Consider the following 9,805-nt stretch of genomic DNA (forward strand, 5'->3'; position numbering starts at 1 on the left):
GCCCACCAACACTATGGTGAATTTGCAGGTACTTTTAAATGATAGATTTAAAGCCAATGGTCACTTGGAGGTACTACAATCTCCTTCAAGGATTCTCAGGCTGAAAGCAACTTCATGGGGCGATTTAATAGCAATAATTCTTGAGATGGTGGCAACGTGGTGCCAAGTAATGTGACCTTGAGCACAAACGTACCTTGGGGGAAGCTGCGAACTTCAGATTCCAAACGATGTTATCCTTACATTTGGGTGTGTCGTCGTGACGGAGGTTTTGGGCAGATGAAATCCTGGAGATTCTATTTAAAGGTCACAAATCAAACCCCCAACTTCAGGTTTAATAAGACAACACACCAGGCTCATCCAATCTTCAGAAAAAGCAACCTAAGGCCATGGCAGGCAATTCGAAGTGTGACATTACTAGGGGAGACTGATCCTTCCCATTGATTCCTGTGTGGCGGCTACTTGCAGGTGCGGGAGTGCATTGTCTTCCGGGAGAGTATACAGTCAAAAAACCACTACTACTGTTAGGCTAGATCCTTGCTCCTTCACACCTACATTATGTCTATCTTCTTTTTCACAGACGTTTTCTGCCAGAAGTCCTCTCTCTCTCTCTCTCTCTCTCTCTCTCTCTCTCTCTCTCTCTCTCTCTCTCTCTCTCTCTCTCTATAAACAGCCAGAGAAACTCAGTACCTGCTAGCCGTCGCTCGTCAAGATGTAGAGGCGGGAGTGCCTTCGCTGCTCACGGACTGGCGACAACACCAGCTAGGTAATGGCGAGTGACTCTTTTGTCTTTGAATTGTCCTAAAAGGATCGTGACATTAAATTCACACCACACACACTTAAGGATCACAAACCAACACCAGGATCCGTTCCCACGAAAGCACCACTTGTATGCTCTTCACATGAAGCATTGTGGTGTATAACTGTATAATAATTGCATTTGTTGAAATAGACCTACTTAATCTCCTTAGCACTGAAGGAGACGTGTCTTCATTATGTAGGTTGAAGCAAAGTGTTGGAAGCATTTGTGGTTGCTCAAAAGAAGAATGATAATGTTTCCACCTCTAATCTTCGGGCTAGCTAGTATGTCTTCAAGTAGGAGCCACTTATTCTTCAAAACATGATCAATTTGAGCAGTCTAATGTTGATAAAGACAAAAAGAATCTAAAATACAATTATTGTAAGGCAATTGATCGTTTCATCAAGCAATGTCGTAAGCTTAAGGCTAAAGAGGGGTGCAAGGAAGAGGCAATGCAAAATGGCTTTTAGTGCACACCATCAATATTGTTAGGGAATAAAGGCCTAAGTGCCTTGTACTAATTAACTTATAAGTTAAAAGACTTATAAGTGAGGGGGCCCAAGTGTGAATGGCCCCCTAGTCACTTACTCATATACTCAAAGGTCAAGCCCAAAATGACTATCGAGACTTTTCCAAAACTTCTACGAGTTCTCTCTCTCTCTCACGTATTTTCTCTGTGTGTGCTTCTTCTGCGCCACTCTCCTCTTCTCCTTCACTCTCATTGCATAGAGTAGCAAGTGGGCTCTCTCTCCTGCTCCCCCACACATGGTATCAGAGCTTTAGGGTTTCCAAGAGAGCCATTTTCGCAACACAGATCAGAATTCTGTTTTTGCTCGCTGCGGGAAGGATATTCAACCGTTTTCGATCAACTCTGTCGCGAAGGGATCCTCTCACCGTGTAGAATCGACCTCTGGTGACAGTTTCCCCAAATTAGGGTTTCAAAAACTGGCGAACAGCAGCCTATTTCTGCTGAAATTGACCAATTTCGGGGTCAATTTGATGCAATTTCATTAGGACAAGTCTCACAGGTCAATCTTACAGGTGTTTCCACCAGCGAGGTTCTGAAAATTCAGCAAAACAGGTGTTTACAGGTCTGATTTTTGCCCTAAAACAGGGAATTTCAGCAAGCAAATGATGTATACACCTTGTGGAAACCTTTGGTAAGGGTTTGGCAGTGAATGTACTCCGTTTTGGGGTGATTTCGCGTGAAATTTGCTCGCTGTTTTTCTGTAACAGCAAGCTGTTTTTTGCCCGATTGCGCACATTTGGGCGTGTTTAGGTCGGCAAAACAGAGTTTCAGTGTTTGCAATCACTCAGAATGGCTTCTAGCAGTGAAAGTGGCAATTTGTTGCACATTCGCAAGCTTGAAGGGGCCCATAACTTTGCTATATGGAAGAAGCAATGTTATAATGTGATGTTGCAGAAGAAACAGGCGAAACCTATTAAGTTACAGGGTGTGAAACCGGATGATATGGAGGTTGAAGAATGGGAAGAAGTGGACGAGTTGGCTCGCTCCACGATCATGCTTTCGGTGTCTGACAATTTACTCTTCAATGTAGAGAATGAGCAGACAGCATGGGGCATGTGGAAGCGTTTAGACGAGCTGTATGCACAGCAGAGTGCTGCCAGTAAAGTGTATTGGCTTAAGAAGCTTATGGATTTCCGCATGAAGGAGGGCACGCACATGTCAGTGCACCTCAATGAATTCAATTCTATTTTCAGCCAACTGACAGAGCTGAAATTCACGATTGATGAGGAGTTCAAAGCTACTTTTCTGCTATGCACATTGCCCGAGAGTTGGGATGTATTCCGGACAGCTCTTAGTAACTCAAGTGCGTCACTTAAGTATGCAGATGTAGAGAGTTCTCTCTTGATGGAAGAGATGAACAGGAAGAACACCACAGGTGGGTCTTCTAATGCATTGCACTTGAGAGGCAGGTCTCAATAGAGGGAGAAATCTGACAGTAAGGACAGGGCACGCAGCAAATCTCGTAGGAAAGATGTTGTGTGTCATCATTGTGGAAAGAAAGGGCATTATAAACGGGAATGCTATGAGTGGAAGAAAGAGAAGAACAAGGGTGCTGAAACTGATGCAAAGGACAAGGGAAATGCCAAGAAGAGCACTGTGTTGATTGAGGAAATCAATGTTGCTAGTAGTTGTGACAGTGACAGCAGCACTGATGTACTCAATGCCTCTTCTGTGGATGCACATACCCTTGCTATGGGTTCTAATGTGGACATGCATACTTGGATTCTTGATTCAGGTGCCTCCTTTCATGTAACACCTCATAGGGATTGGTTTACACAGTACTCAGGTGAGGTGCAGGGCACTGTTTATTTGGGAGACAACTATGCATGTGACATTGCAGGTATTGGCAGTGTCCAGTTTTCCTTTGCTGATGGTATGACTTTTGTTTTGCACAAAGTGCGCCATGTGCCACAACTCAAGAAGAGTTTGATTAGTACAGGGCAGCTAGATGATGCAGGCTATCACACCACTTTTGGTGATAGCAAGTGGAAAATTTGTAAAGGGGCCCGGATTGTAGCCAAGGATTGTAAATCGGACACTTTGTATCCTTTGCATGTATCTAGTGTGCGTGACCATGTTGTCGCCGTAACCGAGCAGCCAAGTGTTTCTTTGTGGCATGGCCGGTTGGGACACATGAGTAAAAGAGGAATGGAAACTCTGTCTCGTTGTGGTTATTTGCCGTGTTTGAGGTATGCTGATTTTTCTCATTGTGAGCACTGTATTTATGGTAAGCACAGTCAAACACCGCACAAAAGGTCTCTTTCTTTGAAGTCTGACAGGTTAGACTTAGTGCATTCCGATGTATGTGAAATGCCACAGTTGTCCTTAGGGGGAAAGAAATATTTTGTCTCATTTATCGATGATGCTACACGTAAGGTGTGGGTGTATCCAATACGTGCTAAAAGCGATGTTTTGGATACTTTCAAGAAGTTTCTTGCGTTTGTTGAGAATCAAACTGCCAAGAAGCTTAGGTCTTTGCGCTCAGACAATGGGGGGGAGTATGTATCAAAAGCATTTATTGACTTTTGTGCTACTAAAGGTATTAAAAGAGAGCTCACGGCTCCTTTTAATCCCTCGCAGAAGGGAGTTGCAAAGAGGTTGAACCGGACTATCCAAGAGAAAGTTCGGAGTATGCTGTCACATGCTGCATTACCTCATGGTTTTTGGGCAGAAGCTGTGCAAACAGCTATTCACTTGATTAATCGCTCACCTAGCAAGGCTTTGGGTGGAAAGGTGCCTGAGGAGGTGTGGTATGGCAAGCCACCCTCATATGCACATTTAAGAGTGTTTGGTTGTGAGGCCTATGTTCACATCCGGAGTGAACTGCGCACCAAACTAGAACCAAAGTCTCATAAATGCATTTTCCTAGGATATGGTGAGGATGGTGAAATGGGGTATAGATTATGGGATCCCGCATTACGGAAAATCATACGCAGCAATGATGTCATCTTCAATGAGAATTGCATGCACAAACAACCCACAAAGGTCGAGGAAGTGCGCCGGGTTGTTTTTCGTGAAGATGTTACATATGGACAGCCAAGAAGGCCCAACGTTCAGCAGCCTTTACATGCTGAAAATGGTGCTGAAAATCAGCCATTAGCTGCTGAAAATCAGCCCCAACAAGTTGCCATTGATGCACCACAGGTAGGGGAACAGGTTGATGCTCCTAGACCGCCCGTTGTTGCGATGCAACCGGCTAAACAGCCTGCTGTTTTTGATGGTTTACAGGCTGAAAATCCACCTGTTGTGGATCATTGGGTGCGTAGGTCTACTCGGGTGACAAGGCCCCCCGATAGATATGAACCGTCTTTGGACTATGTCATGCTTACTGATTGTGGTGAGCCGTCTTGCTATAAAGAGGCTATGCAACGGGAAGACAGTAAGAAATGGTTCAAAGCAATGGTTTCGGAAATGCAGTCTTTGGAGAAAAACCATACATGGGACTTGGTTGATTTGCCTAAAGGGCATAAGGCTCTGCCATGTAAATGGGTTTACAAGACCAAGGTCACATCTGATGCTTCTTCTAAGTACAAGGCACGTTTGGTTGCTAAAGGGTACAAGCAAAAGCATGGTGTTGATTTTGATGAGATTTTTTCTCCTGTTGTAAAGCTTGCCACATTACGTCTTGTTTTAGGCCTAGTTGCTTCTGAATAAATGGAGTTAAAGCAAATGGATGTCAAAACAGCGTTTTTGCATGGCGATTTGCTTGAGATGATCTATATGATGTAGCCAGAAGGTTTTGTGTCAAAGGGGCAAGAGAAGAAAGTATGTAGACTCTTGAAGAGCTTGTATGGTTTGAAACAGTCTCCCCGTGCATGGTATCACAAGTTTGATACATTCATGAGGTCTCAAGGATACAAAAGAAGTAATTCTGATCACTGTTTGTATATCAAAACGGCAAGTGATGGATCTCTTCTATTGCTGATTTTGTATGTTGATGACATGCTTATTGCGGGTAAAAATGTCACGGAGTTGGATGCATTACAGCAAAGCTTAAAGAATCGCTTTGACATGAAGGATCTTGGTGATGCTAATCATATTTTGGGCATGCGTATCTCTCGAGATAGACCCAACGGGCGTTTGTATCTATCTCAACGAGATTATGTTAATAAGGTGCTACATCGTTTTCATATGGATGGGGGAAAGGCACTTGGTACTCCGCTGCCTCCATATGTAAAACTGACTGCACATGACTGCCCAAACACAAATGATATGCGGGCTGAAATGGCCAAGATTCCTTATGCATCAGCCGTTGGCAGTTTGATGTATGCTATGGTTGCTACACGTCCGGACATTGCATTTGCGGTGGGAGTGGTAAGCAGGTACATGAGCAATCCTGGCAAAAAGCATTGGGAAGCAGTGAAGTGTATCTTGAGATACTTGAAAGGCACTAAAGACTTGTGCATTTGTTTTGGGAAGAGTGAGACATCTGTGCATGGCTTTACAGATGCAGATTTTGCTGGACATCCAGATTGCAGGAAGTCTACCTCTGGATATGTGTTTACATTCACAGGAGGTGCAGTTTCTTGGATTTCTAGACTGCAAAAATGTGTTGCTTTGTCTACCACTGAGGCTGAGTATGTGGCTGCCACCGAGGCATGCAAAGAAGCTTTGTGGCTCATGCGTTTGGTAGAAGAGCTTGGCATTAAGTCACCGGTTCCTGTGCTACACTGTGATAGTCAGAGTGCTATTATGCTTGCAAGGAATCCTGTTTTTCATGCCAAGACAAAGCACATAGAGGTGAAGTATCATTTTATCAGGAGTGTGCTTGATGACAAGAGCATTACACTTGTCAAGGTGCACACAGATGACAATCCTGCAGATCTTTTGACCAAGAGTCTTCCAGCAGAGCGGTTTGCATATTGCCGTCAGATGATGGGTGTTGGATGAGTAAGTGCATGATCAGCTGATGTATCATAGTTAGCTGATTCTTTGATCTCCCAAGGTACATTGCCTTTAGGTGGGAGGTTGTTAGGGAATAAAGGCCTAAGTGCCTTGTACTAATTAACTTATAAGTTAAAAGACTTATAAGTGAGGGGGCCCAAGTGTGAATGGCCCCCTAGTCACTTACTCATATACTCAAAGGTCAAGCCCAAAATGACTATCGAGACTTTTCCAAAACTTCTACGAGTTCTCTCTCTCTCTCACGTATTTTCTCTGCGTGTGCTTCTTCTGGGCCACTCTCCTCTTCTCCTTCACTCTCATTGCATAGAGTAGCAAGTGGGCTCTCTCTCCTGCTCCCCCACAAATATGACGCATATGTTAATGATGTATGTATTGCAAATTTTTTCGATCGTGTTTAGTACTTTGACCTGGGGAAACCAGGCGCATTATGTTGGGATTATGTCTCATTGTGAATTATTCACTTCTCTTGAGATTGTACTTAGGGGTAATATTATCACGTGTGTCAACAATGACTCTTATCCTGCTAAAAAAGACGATAAGATTGTCTTTACCATTGAAAGTGACAATTCTTTAATACTTGATGATCCAGTATAATCATGGAGGATCAAGAAGAACCTTTGAAACAAGTATGACAACTAACACTTTCAACAATAAATGTTTGGGAGATTCATTTGCACAATTTTTTATTCAAGAAAATCGTATTAGGGAAAGTGGAAAAAATCATATTCCCAAGTTGAACGATCATCTGCACAATTTTTTATTCAAAACATTGTATTAGGGAAAGTGAAAAAAATCCCATTCCCAAGCTTAACGATCAGTTTTGTCTAACCATTAACAATGAAGAAAAATTGAATTTTATTTTAGGATATCACAATCAAATGTCCTTCACTTAGTTATTTTAGAGATTTATAGAGCTAAATCAAGAAGTGTTAAGATCCTATATTTTATATTTTAGAACACTACTTGAGACGCCACTTTATGCACACAGTTGTATTCTTATGAGCATGTTCAAAAGGATAATAGGTTGTTACATCATAAAGAGTTCTCTCTTGTGATTTTGACATTATGTTTTAAATGAATGGGTTATAGTTGCAAATTATTGAAAACTATATTTCTAAAAAACATTCAACTAAACAATTAGTTTTTTATGTGTGTATGTGTGTACATAGGTGCTTATGACTCCCCATGCCAATATGACAGCAACATGTGCATATGTGCATATAACTCTCCATGCCAACATAACAAAATTATTCAATGAATTTTTTTTAATATAAAAAAGAAGACTTTCATATGATACCACTTATACAAAGTACAAAACAATCTCTTTACCATCCAATAACTAGAAATATCCAACATAAGAAGAGTCCTTAAAGTAAGATACTCTCCATTAATAAAGAAATCCCCTTACAATAGAGTGCACTCCATGTCAAAACCCATTAGAATGAGCCTTAGATTTCGCTACAATCGGGAGCCTATCGTGCCTGCAAAATACATAAAACAACATGCTACAAGCAATGAAATCAATAGATCTGCAAACCTGGTGAATAACACAAGCACATAATTGAAGCTACGCATAATTTGTTTCTGTGTGTGTGTGTGTGTGTGAGGAGAGAGAGAGAGAGAGAGAACAAGAGCACATGCAAGTGCACCTCCTGTTAGGTAAAGGCGGTGTGCCTCACCGTGATTTGCCCGTGTCTGTCGGCTAGTGTCCTACCGCCCACATTTATCTCCTTATTCTTTATACATACGAAGAATAAGGAGCTCTCACTCATTCTCACATTGTGCTCATATAGTGAGATTTAGGAGCTCCACCCACATTCTGTGTTCTCTCTCTCTCTCTCTCTCTCTCTCTCTCTCTCTCTCTCTCACACACACACACACACACACACACACACACACACACACACTCTTCGCATACACACCGCATTCGCGCACTCACAATTGGTATCAGAGCTTTGGCAACGCACATGCGACGGCTTCCCGGCGAGACGGAAGCGACAGAGCTTGGCTATGGCGGCTTGAGCTCGCGATGGTGGATACGATTGGACGGTGTCAGATCTCAGCTTAGGTATGTACATTCAGCTTGTGTAGAGCTTGTGTAACAAGCCATTGCTGAATTTTACAGAAAAAGATAAGAAACAAGAAGTGTTGCAGCTCATTTTTTTGCATATCTCCGTCACATGGAGTCGGATGGATATGATCCAGGAGTTTAGGTTTGGGTTTTGGCACATTCCATATGCGATGGTGATGTCTATTTTTTGAAATTCTTCTCTAAATTACAGCAAGCGCAACAACAGCAAGTTTATGCTGCGTTTTTGGGCCGAAACGGAGGTTTTTGGCATATCTCTCACACCCGAACTTGGATACATGTGATCCATGAGTCTAACCTGAGGTCTTGGCACATTCCAAACGTCCTAGTTGTATCAGAATCTTGAAATTCTAAGCGCTGAATTTTTTGCAGCAGCCTGTCAATAATCTCGACATATCGAGGTTGTGCAGTTTGATTCCTACAGTGTAGAGAGTGATGCGGTTTGCATCTTTGGCTATGTATGGCACACTATGGTGCTATTTAAGAGAGAATTCACCTGATTTTTGCGTATGCAAGTGATACTTTGGGATGTGACTTTTGGATCGTTACACTTTTGGATGTGGTTTCATGCGCATTGTTTGATTGTGTGGGGCATTTCAGAGAGCTTTTTTAGCACGGTTTTGTGCAGTTTCATGCTATGTATGCATTATGCGGATACAATTTGAGCTAGCCATAGCTCGTTGGTAGGGTTTACACAATTTTTGGACAAGTACACGTCCATAGAGCTACTCGATCAGGAGTGAGCTAGTTTGCCAGGCTTTTGGCATTGCATGTAGACCATTTGTGGATTTTGCTACTGAGATAGTGTCTATTGTCATGCGTATTTGGTGAGATTTTTGGAGTTTTTGCTCAGTTTCCAAGGGAAACTCTGCCGAATTTTTTCCATGATTTCTCGCCATGGTTTATGTGTATTCGCAATTTACTCTCTAATGGTTTAGTGGTTGACTTGACTCCCACTCTGGAAGTTATCTACAGTTTTTTGACTTGCGGTTTGCGTTGAGTTTTTACCCATTCTGTAAAGGAAATTCTGTTCGTTTTTCCTCGTCTTCGTGCCATAAAAGTTTGCAGTGTTATGACATCTTGTACAATGGGCAATATATTCCCACTTTGATAGTGATCGAGTATTTACTCCACTTTGACAGATTTTGACAGGTTTTGTCAGTTTAGACACGGTTTGGTGTTCTTGTACACACTCTCATAGGAGTGAGGATTGCGTATGCTTGTGTGGCTACAGACTTTGCTAGTCACATGTTTCACCGGTTTTTGCAGATTTTTGCAGGCAGTTTCTCTTGTGGGACGTGTTTTTAAGCTAGTTTGCTCTCTACTTGCGTATATGGTTATGCGCTTTACGCTCGATTCAGTAGTTTGTCCCAGTTTATGCTTGCAAAGTTTGTAGATTGTGGAGTTGTTTTATACATATGTGAGCATCGATTTTGATGCGATTGATCGTGCTTTTGAGCATTGTGTAGTGGTCGAGTTACCTCCC

At 42.4% G+C, this 9,805-nt stretch overlaps 1 protein-coding gene across 1 annotated transcript in view; it reads right to left on the reverse strand.

The window, feature by feature from the left end:
- LOC147436495 (PROTEIN TARGETING TO STARCH (PTST)) overlaps positions 1–845 on the reverse strand; it is a 62,015-nt gene extending 61,170 nt beyond the window's left edge. Inside the window, exon 1 of the mRNA XM_086489371.1 lies at positions 688–845. The gene's annotated coding sequence lies outside the window, so the exon portion shown is untranslated. The remainder of the gene's footprint in view (positions 1–687) is intronic.
- Between the last annotated feature and the right edge of the window lie 8,960 nt (positions 846–9,805).

The sequence above is a fragment of the Adiantum capillus-veneris genome, chromosome 18 (genome assembly GCF_014529385.1).
Source record: "Adiantum capillus-veneris isolate H3 chromosome 18, ASM1452938v2, whole genome shotgun sequence".
Classification (NCBI taxonomy): Eukaryota; Viridiplantae; Streptophyta; class Polypodiopsida; order Polypodiales; family Pteridaceae; genus Adiantum; species Adiantum capillus-veneris.